The sequence below is a fragment of the Ictidomys tridecemlineatus genome, chromosome 2 (assembly GCF_052094955.1).
Source record: "Ictidomys tridecemlineatus isolate mIctTri1 chromosome 2, mIctTri1.hap1, whole genome shotgun sequence".
In the NCBI taxonomy this organism is placed as follows: Eukaryota; Metazoa; Chordata; class Mammalia; order Rodentia; family Sciuridae; genus Ictidomys; species Ictidomys tridecemlineatus.
The window spans coordinates 109632954-109647296 of NC_135478.1; the positions used below are offsets into that span (position 1 = coordinate 109632954).

Below are 14343 nucleotides of genomic sequence, written 5' to 3' on the forward strand. Positions count from 1 at the left end.
TGTTGTTTTTCATTTCCTCTTCATGAAATTTTTTTCAAGGATGTTTTGTAGTGCCAGTTTTCTAGCTCTAAATTCATTTAATTTTGTTTATCATGGAAGATTTTTATTTCATCTTCAAATCTGAAGCTTAATTTTGCTGGATACATGATTATATGTTGTTCCAGGATTTTCTTGCTTTCAGGTTCTGTGTTGAAAAATATGCTGTTATCCTAATTGGTTTCCCTCTCTATGTAATCTGATTCTTTATCTCTTGGCTTTTGAAATTCTTTCCTTCTTCTGTATGTTGGGAATTTTTATTATGATGTGCCTTGGTATGGATCTTGGTATGTGATTTGTACATTCAGCATTCTGTAGGCTTCTTAAATTTAGATTTCCAATTCATTATTCATGTTTGGAAAGTTTTCTAATATTAGTTCATTGAATAAATTGTTCATTCCTTTGGTATGCATCTCTATGCCTTCCTCTATTTCATTAACTCTGAAATTTGGTCTTTTTTTGCTATCTCATATTTCTTGAATGTTCTGCTAATTTTTTTTTAAAACCATTATCACTGGATGGTCTATGTTCTTTTCAAGATTATATGTTTTGTCTTCATTGTCTGATGTCCTATCTTCCAAGGGGTCTACTCTGTTGGTGATGCTTTTATTTGAGCTTTTAATTTGGTTTATTGTTTCTTTCATTTCAAGGATTTCTGTTTGATTTCTTTTTTAGAACCTCTATCTCCCTCTTGAGGTGATCTTATGCTTCCTGTATTAGTTTATGTAGTTCCTTGTCAAAGTATTCTTTCACTGCCTGTATGAATGATTTGTGATTTATGTTACAAATGACTCTGCCTGTTGATTTCACAAAACCACCCCAGGCTAGTGGTTTTAATGGGCAGGATATAAAGTTTTTCCATTCTGCTTTTCTTACCAGTGTTTGGCATCAGACCCAGAGGGAAAAAATAACATGCACAAAATCTGTTTTCACATTTGGACGAAATGCAGATTGTTTTGGTAAACTTTTCATTAGTGTGACATGACAAGAACAACTTAAATGAGAAAACTTTATTTGGGTTTATGGTTTGAGAGGTCTCAGTCCATTGACTCCATTGCTGTGGGCCTAAGGTGTGATAGAACATCATGGAAGAAAGATGGGTTGTGGAGGAAGGCTGTTCATCTTGTGATATGTAGGAAGTAGAAAGATAAAGTGTGTGCATAAAGAGCCGGGAACAAAGTGGAAGTGAATTACTTCCTCCAGTCACACTTCATCTCTCCCAGTTACCACTCAGTAGTCTCTTCAAATTATTAATCCAAAATTGGGAGTCATCATTTTTATAATATTATCTAATCATGTCACCACTGAAAATTCCTACATTGAATATTTGAGGAGACACTTCTGTAGCCTCATGCAGGACACTTCCTGCTTAGAGCTTTGTATTCTTTTATTTTCTTCAAGAATCTGTCCAGAGTGCCTCAAATCCACAGTGGAATAGGGAATAGACCGACTTCTATGAATGCCCTTTGAATACTTCTTAGTAGGTTGTAGCATGAAGGAAATCTCCATATGGGGTGGAGTATCAATTAGAGCTCCTGATGTGTATTTCGAAATACATATTTTTTATCTTAGCTGCTTCAGCCTTAACTCATTTTGTGCCCTTGAGTATATATAACTGGAAAGATCTCAGCCTAGTTCTTGACATCTGTACATTCTTGCTTAGATGGAGAGTTGTTTCCTTGGAAGATGGAGCATGTACCACATGTTGGGACATAACCAATGGGAACTTCAGCTGAAACAAGATTGGGAAGGACATAGCAAGTTGAAGTCACTCATTTAACTTATCGAACTCATTGATTCTCAGAGTGCTGATTTGGAGACTCCATAGGCAGAACACAGCTAAATGCTTTCTCAGGCATGTTTCCAAGAAGTTCCCATAGTTCCACAGGCAGAGACAGAATACCACACCTTCCCACCTGTCACAGAAGTGAGTACCCTGCAGGGGCAGCAATTATTGTCAGCAGATGTATCTGCCAACTTTATCTCCCAATGTTTCTTGTCATTGACTGAGTTTGGTAGATTTGCTGGAGGTAGAAGAGTATTGGCCACAGATGAAAAAAAAAAGGGTCAGTAGAAAGGATGTGGAGGAATAGGAAGTATATTTTTACTAATTTTTATTTTGCTTCTCATTAATGTAAACTTATTTCATGACATTTAATAAACTTATCAGCTTCTATTGCTGCCAGGAGAGGATGACTGGCCAAATTAGAACAAGTTTCATTAAAGCAGGTTGTCCCTAAATTATTGAAGCTGGCCTCCAACTTATGATCCAACTGAGTCTGCCTCATGAGTATCTGGCATGCACTACCATAGCCATCAGAAGAAAGGCTTCCTTGACTAGAAATAAACCTAGGCTCTAACAATAAAAGAGCTGAATCTTAACCACAAGACCACCCAGATCTGTGTATTCAAATAAATAGAACTTCTGTTTAGTTCACATAGGACCCTCTGGTGGGTCTCATGGGCAGTAATCAGCTTTTTTTCTGGCTCGTATGAGTGTCCCTTGAATACCCTCTAGAAGGTTTAAAAGTGAGGGGTTACACAACACAAGAGAAAGCACAGAGGAACTCAGAGGATGTGACTTTGTTAAACTTTTTCTCTTTCGTCTGCAATGCCTGAATCCACTTTGAACTCTGAAAGGATCTAAGGGGAAGTCCCCAGTGACTCCCTCGTGATGGAAGACAGCACCATTCATGTCAGCCCTCTTGCCTTATATCTCAGACCCATCTTTAATTGGCACAGTCATTTTCTGAGGTGGGGATGGGAAGAGTCAGGTCAAACATGCCCAGAGGCCTTGTGGGGAGATGCTGAGCCCAGTGAGTAGTGAGATGGTGACAATGGTGGAGGGCTTTGGATTTGCTTCCTCATTGTTCAAAACATGTCAGAAACAACAAAAACAACAACAACAACAACAAAAAACACCAATCATTTGACCTTTTCCTCCAGTTGGTTTTTGTACTGAGCAAACTCTGGATGTGGTCAGTTCTTTTCCCACTCTGGCAAACTCATGATGACAGTCATTTTTTTCTTATTGTTCACACATATGACCATTGTGCCCCTAATCTGTAAGGGACAATTTGGGCTCCTATGAGTGTCCCTTGAATTCACTCTTGCAGGTTTAAAAGTGAGGGGTTGCACAACACAAGTAAAAGTACAGTGGCACTCAGAGGATGTGACTTTATTAAATTTTTCTCTTTTGGCTGCAATGTCTGAATCCACTTTGTGACCCTGAAGGGATCTAAGGGGAAGTTCCTCAGGTCCAGACTTTGCCATATTCACCATCCTCATTAGGTGTCCTTGTGCATCTCTGTAGCAGATGAAGTGTTTGACAGTGGTTATAACTGCTGGGAATCTCAGCTGAGATTTTTTGAACAGGGAAACATTAAGGTCACTCAGTAACTTATTTAACTATCTGAATTCCGAAAAGTGGTTTAGAGACCTATAGAGAGAACATATTACCAAATGGCTTTTTCATCTTTTCCCATGGAAGTACTACAATCCTGTATATAGAGCTGAAACTCCACATTTTCCCCACATGTCCCTCTATTGAGCCCTCTGCAGTATCAGCTGCTGTTATCAGCATATGGAGCTGCCATAATTCTCTTAGAATTTTTCATATCATCAGGTGGACTCTGAGTAAGGTACTAGTATTATAGGGGTCATGGCCATAGAGGAGACACTCACAACATTGTGAGAAAAGCACCAAGAGAATATGCCTGACTCCCAAAGACTCTCTTATTCCCCAGTGACTCCCTAATGATGGAAGACAGCACCATTCATGTCAAACCTCTTGCCTTGTGTCTTAGCCCCACCACAAGGCTTGAATTGGGACAATCATTTTCTGAGGTGGGGATGGAAAGGATCAGGCCAAACATGCCCAGAGGCCTTGTGGGGAGATGCTGAGCTCAGTGAGTAGTGAGACAGTAACAATGGTGGAGGGTTTTGGATTTGCCTTCTATCAATTTCTGAAGATAAGATCTTAGACCCTGCGTCCAAATGTGGAGCCCTGACCCAGATCTTTGGCTTTGTCCCTATTCAGTGTTGCTATGGAAAATACTCAGATAATTATATCAAAATGGATTCTACTGTCATGTGTAACTAAAGAGGACCAATAAAAACATTCCATAAGTACTAAATTAGGAATTTTATTTAAAAATATAATGTAGACATGCAGACTCATAGACACTAATATGTTTTTCATACACACCCATGGTTGTGTGGATTCTTATAGGCATCCACATGGTTGGTCACTCCACTGCATAAGTCAAAGGGTCAGGAAACAAAGTGGAGGTGAAAGAGGTGACTTACATATATACAAAGTTGGTATTTTACCCCTTCTATGATTGAAGGTTCCTCCAAAACTCAGGTTGAATTCAATTGCTGCCATAATATTTTTAAGAGATTAGGCCTTTGAGATGTGAACATCCACAAGAAATGATTATTGCTAAGAGATGATTAGTAATTAAGCAATGTTTGGTGATTAACCATAATCACTATTAATATGTGATTATGTTTAAAAGGTGATTGGTTATTGCAGGAAGCTGGCCCTGATATAAAGAATTAAATTGGGCCAGTTGTTTTTCTGTCTGTTATAATAAAGCACAAAAGCCACATCCAGAGGCCAATTTCATGCTGCTGGGCTTCCAAGTCTCTAGAATCATGAGCCATAGGAACATAGACTATTTATATTTTACCCAGTTCATCATATTCTGTTATACCAGCTCCAAATAAATTAAGACTCCGTCTTTACCAAATTAGGAAAAATTTGCCAAATTTTGGTTAAAGTGAACAAATAATAGTATAAAAATCAAGGGATTCTGGGCATCCATCAAACCAGAAACAGAGGCCCTAAGAGAAGTTAATATAACTAATTTAAAATGATAAATAATATAAATGCAATATAGGCTTAATTATATATATATATTTCTATTCTGATGGAGTCAGAAAATACAGTTTAATATGCATGGCATCAGAGAAATTGTCCATAAAACAGAAGTGTCCAGGGACCACAAACATCATTATGTGTCCTCAGTAGAATCAAGTGAAATGCAACATAATGTGGAAGGGTCTCAAAAGGAATTTATAGGGTGGGAGAGTCATTCAAGAGGGAAATTCTACTGTTCTTTTCCAATTGAACATTTTAGCAAAAAGGAACACTGACCAACAGTCAGAAAGAGAAACTCAGTGGTAACCTGAGAAGAGATGTGAGCTGGAATGAAGGAAGGATTCCCAATGGGCAAAGGAGGCTTGTGGGCTTGGGGTGGTGGTGGATTCCTTTCTTGATCGTGCTGATGTTCCCAAAGGTGTGAAAATATCTCAAAATCTGTCAAAGTTTTCACTTATGTGTTTTATTATCTGCCAAATATTCCATGTTAGAAAATGTATATAAAATTAAGCTAAAATATGAATCACAGATGTACACAGTAGACCCAAGGAGAAGATGACACAGCTCTAGAATTCCTGGAAACAGGGAATCAATGGATGATGGAGTCACTGAATTCTCCAACAGAGGTCAAGTCTGAGATAACTAGGGTTGCACTGGCTGCCTCATCACCTGAACTTCAGGGAATGAGACCATAGCATCCTTCTCAGATCCTCAATCTAAAGAGAATCAGAACTTTCTTTTTATGTCAAATTCTTTTCCTAGGAATGGGCTGCTACAGATGACTCTGAGGATAGAGGAGAGGATGCTTCTCACTCAAAGTGTTGCCAGTAGATTCAGCTGGGCCCACAGTAGTGGTAGCAGAAGCAACTGGCCAGGCCTGAGTAGAGGTGTTGGGCATTATCCCTCCTGAGAGATGGTAAAGGGATTTTTGTGTAACTTTCCCATGAGCCTAGAGCACTGAGATTGTTGTTATAGGACTGATAGTAATACCTCTTCTTCGGGCTGCAGCCCAGTGATGGTCAGCAAGGCTGAGTTTCCTGACTAGGAGACAGAGTAGAGATCAGGAACCCCTGAATGTGGATTGCTATCATCACAGATGAGGAGTTTGGGCACTGTTCCTGAGAGCTACAGATACCAGTGCACATAATCTTCTTTCTAAAACGTTAGCAATTTTATAAATTTTTTTCTGTGTTACTTGGTGTAAAGAGCTCAAATATTCTGGTTCACATTTATAGATAATATTACAGGAAGGTATAATCAAAAGAAAACTCTGTATGTCTAACCAGAGATCCTGAAGGACTATTTATTAAGAGAGTTTAAATTTAAAAAAATTTGATAAGGAAATTTACTTCTTGTCAGGTAAGTGATTTAAACATCACAGTCAACTGCCATCAGATAGTAAAATATATAATTAGAAATCAACTTTCTAGCTCAAAACACCAAAGTTTTGCCATTATACAGATAAAATTTATTGTCTTATGGATTTCTATAAGCCCTCAGTTCTTGGTATAGGTGCCGCAGTCTGGCTGCACCAAAAATAACCAGGGGGTGACGAACAACTTGTGTACATTGATACAGCAGGAGAGGGAGCCATTTATTGTAGGACAACAGAGGTATTTATACATTCCACACAGCTTATCTTAATTAACATAAACTCAATACAGTAGCCAACCAATAAGGAATCTCCACACTTAATGGCTCTCTGGCATTACTTCACAAACCACTCCCTCTGGCAAAATGCCAGGTGCCATCCAGACTTGTTTACAGACTAACATTTGCCAGGCGCCATCCTGACTTGTTTACAGACTCTAATTGTTGAGAGCCACAGCCAAAGGGGCCCCAGCAAACTTCCAGCTGCCAGCAAACTTCCAGCTGCTGGCTGATGATTGGCTCACAGCGGCCCCAGCAACATCTAGCTGATTGGCTCCTCTGCGGTGATGTTCATTGGGCTGTTTCCCTGCCCTTCAGACTGCCAGCTGATGATTGGCTCACAGCGGCCCCAGCAACATCTAGCTGATTGGCTCCTCTGTGGTGATGTTCATTGGGCTGTTTCCCTGCCCTTCAGACTACGAAACTGCTCATTGGTGGACTTCTTTGGCTCCACCCACACGGCCCAGCCAATCGGCCTCAAGAGCAGGAGGATTGTGGGAGGTGGGGAGGCTTGTGTGGGTGAGAGGCTTGTGGAAGCCGGTGGTGGCAGTTGGGCTCTGAAGGGTTTTTTTCCTGAGGAGCTGTTTTGCTTGGCGTTTGTAGTTCTAAAAATAAAGTTAGTTTCTTTTGACAAGTGGCTCCTGAATTGTGCCCAGGCAGACTGCGGCACTAACATTTCCCCCTTTTGTTTAATTTAAATAACGACCATAGTGGTTTTTACACAAACACCATAAATAATCTGCTACATGCAGAAGGGGAGGATACAAAATGCCACAATACCAAGCCAATTGATGGCTCCATGCAAGAAGCCCTTGGAAAAATTATACCAGCAATGACACTGTTAGCAAAGATATAGAGTTACAATTTGTTGTAGATTACAGTTTGTTGTCTTAGTCCAGGTAAAACAGTGTCTCAATAGATTAACTCACAGTCCAGGTAAATCACAGTCCAGGTAAGTTCTACAGGCAGCTAGCTTAAATCACAGTCTAGGTAAGTTCTGCAGGCAGCTAGCTTGATCTGAAGCCTCGTCCGTTTTTTAGCCGAAGTTTCATCCGGTTCTCAGCCAAAGTCTCCTCTGGTTCTCCAACACTGGAAATTCTTTCACCCTCATCTTCACCGGCACTGGGAAGAAGGCAGGAACTCCAGCAATGATGTTAAAGAAAATCCTGTAGCATTGTACTAATAAAACAACCTTCTGAACAATTTAGTACATTATCTCAAGGTTTTTTACATTTGCAATAAGCCTTAATAGTGCTCATTACTCATTAGCTTCTAGGTGTGGGAGAACCATAGTAGCTTAGTTATTGGCCTTGGAAATGATCAAACTTCAGGGACGAGGGCAGTCTTCCTCCTGTAGCATCCAGGGTATCCCCAAATGGCCCCGGGGAGAGTTTGGGACTCAAACTGCTTTTGGGCACAGGGAGCAAGAGCCTGCAAGATTGTGCCTCCAGGTCAGGTTTGGATTTGGGCTCTCGCAGTGGCGTCCTACTCCTCGGGTGGGGGGTGGAGAAGAGCCGTCCTGCTCCCCAGGTGGGGGGTGGAGAAGAGCCGGCTGCCGCAGCTTGGAAAGTCCTTGCTGCACCATGACCAGCTTGCGCATGTGGCAGCCGCTGCACGGATCCACGCACCCTCCAGTAATGAAAAGTATTCAGTAATAGCCTTTTGCTGCAACTTTTTTCCTGATAATCCTTCTTCTTCTGAACTTTCTTTTTCTTTCTGACTAGAGTTCCTGGGCTTCTATCAATATATGCCCTAACTATTTTTGGTTCCATTGGGGTGTCTCTTTCCCTTATCAATTTACTTAACACCCCTTCCATATTTTCATGACAAAGACAATACAATACACTGAGACAAACAAGACACAAACATACTGTATCAATCTTTTCCATTTTCTCAAAATGGCCATTTTTCCTCTCGCCCTATTTGTCTAGGGACAAGCAGATTTGCTCCCATCTTATTTATGGACAGGCAGCTTTTTTTTCATCACTTACCCCCGAGTGTCTTGGGGCTCCCTGTAACGGGCCACCATCTGCTGCAGTCCTGCTGCAGCAAAATAACCAGGGGGTGACGAACAACTTGTGTACATTGATACAGCAGGAGAGGGAGCCATTTATTGTAGGACAACAGAAGTATTTATACATTCCACACAGTTCATCTTAATTAACATAAACTCGATACAGTAGTCAACCAATAAGGAATTTCCACACTTAATGGCTCACTGGCATTACTTCACAAACCACTCCCTCTGGCAAAATGCCAGGTGCCATCCAGACTTGTTTACAGACTAACATTTGCCAGGCGCCATCCTGACTTATTTACAATCTCTAACATTTAACACGTAGGGCTAAAATATTATGAGGAAATTAAATTGAACATATGACTTTATTTCTGAGCACAAATGAACACATGCATACTTGCTAATTCTATGTCTCCTCTGAGCAGTGACAGAAGAGCCCATGTTTTAGAGAATGCTACCTTAAAACCAACCCTGAAGGGCCTCTCCTTGCCACTCTTCCCATCTTTATTGCATCCTGGTGAAAGTTATCAGGCTATGGACCATGACAGTTATTCAGAGCAAGGGTCATGTCCTGTCATGTATAGCCAAATGTGCTTTAATTAGAGAGATAGAGTGTTTGCATGAAGAGTTGACATTATGGAAGGAGAAGTCTGGCTTTGTCCTGGCCCCTGATGGGTAACCTCCTCATCCTGGGAATTTCCTCAGGGACCCCTCATGAGTTTATGCTCAGGAGGTGATTCATGGTCTGTTCTCACAGATAGTTTAAGAAAGAAGAATGACCATACTAGAAAGCCCACGGAGATGATTACAAATTTGGAGCTTTGGGTGCATTCTATCAGAACAACCTCCTCATCTTCATGGAGTTGAGGGGGCTGGATATTGAGTTTATGTCAACAGAATTATATTGATGTGTTTAAGGTATAAGGACCCAATAACTGGTCTGGATTCTCAATTTCTGAATGATCATCTGTGGTGGGTAATCCTTCAAAACTATCAGCAGAGCAAGGCATCTTGAGTTTAAGGATGCTTCAATCTGTGAACTCCCCGAAATAGACTTCTCTGTCTCTTTAACTGACTTGACATGACTTTACTTCTTTAAAATAAGACTGCAATCTTCTAAAAAATAGAGCTTTCAATTTATTCTCTGATTGTCATGCATCTGCAAACCTGAGGTGTTCATGGGAACTCCTCAATTTGAGGTGAAATGATCCTAAGTGTAGTTTGTCTGGAATCCCTGAATATGGTGTCTCAAGCAAAGTCAATATTAACCTGTGAGATCTCCCCTAGATCCAGGTAATTAGCAGCATAAACATGCTGCAGAATGATTTTCTTGCACATGAATAAATTCACTGTGTGGACAGCAAAGGGGCAGCTCCCAAAGGTGTTACAGAACAGGCTGAAATTCACATTCTGGGTGCTGTATTAGTTTTCTCTATTTCTAGCATTGTCTCTGAGAGTCAAAAACAAACTCCCTGAGATCTCTGTGTACATGTCAGTGTACAAAGGTGGCAAATTGGGTGAAGCCTAGATGGACCATTCATGCATGTGTTACCTTACCTTGGGGTCAAGATCTGGAATTTCAAGGGAAATATTCAAATCTAGTCACTGTGTGGAATGCTACTAATTGCTGAATATGGACAAAAGTAGCACAAGATGGTGGCAAAAGGGCTGTATGATATACACATCTGTAAATAGCTTTACAGTGTCTAAAATAAAATTCCATCAGCAGATTTATGATTGGGAACAAACACACATGTCCAAATACAGACTAAATATTTCAAACACTACTAAGAGCAAAGGGATAATTAATGTGAAATAAATTTATAAAATATCTGGGAAGGTAGAAATTATTAATCAGGGTCAGGAGACTCCTTATGACCTTTGAGTCAGGACACCGGGAAGTGAAGTGTAACAGGGCCCATAAGCCTGGAAGCTTTTGTCTTACTTCCCGTCTTCCTATGTCACTGTGCTCTCACTACCTTGGGTTACCTACAGTGGTAGACATTTCATCTTCTTCCTGGATGTTCTGGATGGTCAGGTACCGATCCAGGCTAGAGCCTAAGCCTGAGAATCGATCAGGAATCCCATTCCCCTTGGATCCCACAATGCCACTAGTGCTCACTCGAATCACAAACCTGTGGCTCTTCCCTGGGCTTTGCTGGTACCAGTTCATCTTGTAATTACTGTAGCCACTGCTCAGGGTGCAGGTGAGTTTAGCGGTTTGTTCCAGGGAGGCAGTGCAGAGAGTGGCTGAGTCAGCACAGGTTGGGAGAGGGACCAAGGGTGCATGTGTTTGGGGACCTGAGCCAGTGAGGATAAGCTCAGGACAGATGTCTGCCATGGGGCACAGAGGTCTGTCCCTACCTGGGCAGTGAGCAAGCATCATAAGAAGGAGAAGCTTCCTGACCATGTTGGACAGTTTCTTCAGTTCCAGAGCTGGTTTGGGCTGCCCTCAGCCTTTCTTATCTCTCTCCACTGTACTTAGGATGGAGCTGCTCATGCAAATATTTCTCCACCTACTGCCCCCTCACTGGCTGCACTTCTTTGAGCCTGGAATGACTCAAGACAAAGTGTGGATGGTGGTGATGATTTTATTTGCTAATGGGCAGAACCTGGGAGGAAGCAGTGCTCGGACTGTGCAGAAGAGCCAAGTTGCTGAGTCTACCTTAGTGACACAGGGTTCACTCCTCTGCCCACCCCTGTTCATATGTACAATTTTCTTGGGATTTCTCAATCTGTGAACATACTTTTAAGGGTCCACCAAAAGTGTTCCATGATCTCCTGAAAATTACATGTAGAAGTTAGACTTCTCTTCAGTATGGACTCTGCCTTTTTACCTTTTCATTTGAATACTAGAAATACTGATGGAAATATTTCTTTATCAAGTACTGTGCTCAGATTCATATCACGACTGCATGGGGTAATTTGGGTATCTGTTTTTTTCCATCAAAAATTCACCAGGAATCAGTAATTGAATATGAAAGTATCATGAAAAACAAGCATTGAGCTAGATATTCTCACTGCTTGATATAATTTAGGAGGATTAAGCCAGAGGATCATAATAAATCTTTTGTTTATGTCCTCTCCTTATGTCCATCCTTCCAGGATGTAAGTTGGTTGAGTTTGGTAAATCACTTGCCAAAAGACACACCAAGCACCCCAAGTTAGAGTTTTAGATAAAACTGATCAAATGAATGACTTTTCTAAAAAATACTGGTCCATTGGGATAAGGGGAAATTTGGGGATATTTATGTATAATTGAAATGACTACAAGTTAGAAGGCATAAACCAACCAAAATTACTTATCTTCCATTTGCAGAGGTCCATAGAGTGACAGGGATCTCCCTGGGCTAACTTCAGGGTGGTGTCAGGGTTGTGCTGTAGGGTAAAAACTGTCTTCTTTCATTTTCCAAATTCTAGGGTCACCCACATTCCTTGGCTGGACATCACTGCCTCCATCTTCAAAGCCAGAAATCCTGAATAGATAAATTTTCATAAGATACCACACTAGTTGCTTTATCTTTCTCTTCTACTCCAGGGACCCTCATGATCCCACTGTTTCCAGGTAAATTCCAGGATTATCTCATATGGTTAATGTGAGTTGATAATTAACATTAATTCTATGACTAATTTAGTATCACTTTATCATACACCCTAGCTTATTCATAGAATCCAAGGGTTATTGTGTGCACAACTTTGTGGTCCATTGTTAGCTAATCACACAGATCTTGCCACTGAACCTTGTAACCATTTATGCATACTCATTGAAAATATAATAAGGCATCACCCAAAAGTAACAAGCATATGAATTTGTTTTTTGTGTGCTTTTATATTGCACATATATGATTTTCATAGAACATTTTATAATTTATAATTATATAAGATTTATACTATGATTTCATTATTATGTACCTCAGAATGTCAGTAAGAATGTTCTGTGAACATACATCATGCATTTGATATTCTAGTTTGTGACTTTTCAGCACCATCTCTAATACTGAGTAGGGTTATCTCTCTTTTCTGTGTGGGCTAATAGCACTGAGTGAATCTTAGAGCTGTCATGCCATGCACTACACAATGACTAGTTTATCCTCAGTTTCAGAAATGTGCAGAACATATGTGTACTTGTTCAGGCATTTGCGTTCTAGGCAAATGCCTGAGGACCCAAGAACCCTGATATTTTTCATGAGGCTGAGTTGCATAGTACCATTGAATGTAGGATCTACTGGACTAAAGCTGATAATCCTGGAGTAGATGAGTCTGGGAGATGGTTCAAGAGATGCAGAGATAGAGTGCAGTTGACTCTGGATACATTTGTTAGCTTACTCCTTTCTGCCCATGGATGCCACAGAGAAAGCATCATTAAAGTCTGTCTTCCTGCTGCTGTCTGTCTAAATCAGAGTCCCCTAAAGAGTCTGAACAGCTGAGGAAGCTATTCATTGGAGGGCTGAGCTTTGAAACAACTGATGAGAGTCTGAGAAGCCATTTTGAGCAATGGGGAACACTCACAGACTCTGTGGTAATCCAAGCACTCCAGAGACTTTGGGTTTGTCACTTATGCCGCTGTGGAGAAAGTGGATGCAGCCATGAATGCAAGACCACACAAAGTGGATGGAAGAGTTGTGGAACCCAAAAGAGCTCTCTCACGAGAAGATTATCAAAGAACAGGGGCCCACTTAACTGTGAAAAAGATCTTTGTTGGTGGCATTAAAGAAGACAATGAAGAACATCACCTAAGAGATTATTTTGAACAGTATGGGAAAATTGAAGTTATTGAAATCATGACTGACCAAGGCAGTGGAAAGAAAAGGGGCTTTGCTTTTGTAACTTTTGATGACCATGACTCTGTGGATAAGATTGTCATTCAGAAATACCATACTGTGAATGGCCACAACTGTGAAGTGAGGAAAGCCCTGTCAAAGCAAGAGATGGCCTGTGCCTCATCTAGCCAAAGAGGTCGAAGTGGTTCTGGAAACTTGGGTGGTGGTCGTGAAGGTGGTTTGGGTGGAAATGACAATTTTGCTCATGGAGGGAACTTCAGTGGTCGTGGTGACTTTGGTGGTAGTCGTGGTGGTGGTGGATATGGTGACAGCAGGGATGGCTACAATTTGGTAATGATGAAAGCAATTTTGGAGGTGGTCGAAGCTACAATGATTTTGGCAGTTACAACAATCAGTCATCAAATTTGGGACCCATGAAGGGTGGAAACTTTGGAGGCAGAAGCTCTGGACCTTTACGGTGGTGGAGGCCAATATTTTGCCAAACCATGAAACCAAGGTGGCTATGGCGGTTCCAGCAGAAGCAGTAGCTATGGCAGTAGCAGAAGGTTTTAATACTGCCAGGAAACAAAGCTTAGCAAGAGAGGAGAGCCAGAGAACTGACAGGGAAGCTACAGGTTACAACATGTTTGTAAACTCAGCCAAGCACAGTGGTGGCAGGGCCTAGCTGCTACAAAGAAGACATGGTTTATACAATACTCATGTGTATGGGCAAAAAAACTTGAGGACTGTATTTGTGACTAATTGTATAACAGGTTATTTTAGTTTCTATTCTGTGGAAAGTGTAAAGCATTCCAACAAAGGGTTTAATGTAGACTTTTTTTTTTTGCACCCATGCTGTTGATTGCTAAATGTAATAGTCTGAACATGATGCTGAATAAATGTGTCTTTAAAAAAAAGGGTGCAGTTGACTCAATACAACCTTGAAAGGAAATATCCAAACACAGTTAGGAATAGGGGATGAGGTAAGGGGAGGA

The 14343-nt window shown here is 40.9% G+C and overlaps 1 pseudogene; it reads left to right on the forward strand.

Annotated features, from left to right (window-relative positions):
• The first annotated feature begins 11503 nt into the window (after positions 1-11503).
• On the forward strand, positions 11504-14130 carry LOC144368437 (heterogeneous nuclear ribonucleoprotein A1 pseudogene; annotated as a pseudogene).
• Positions 14131-14343: the final 213 nt, after the last annotated feature.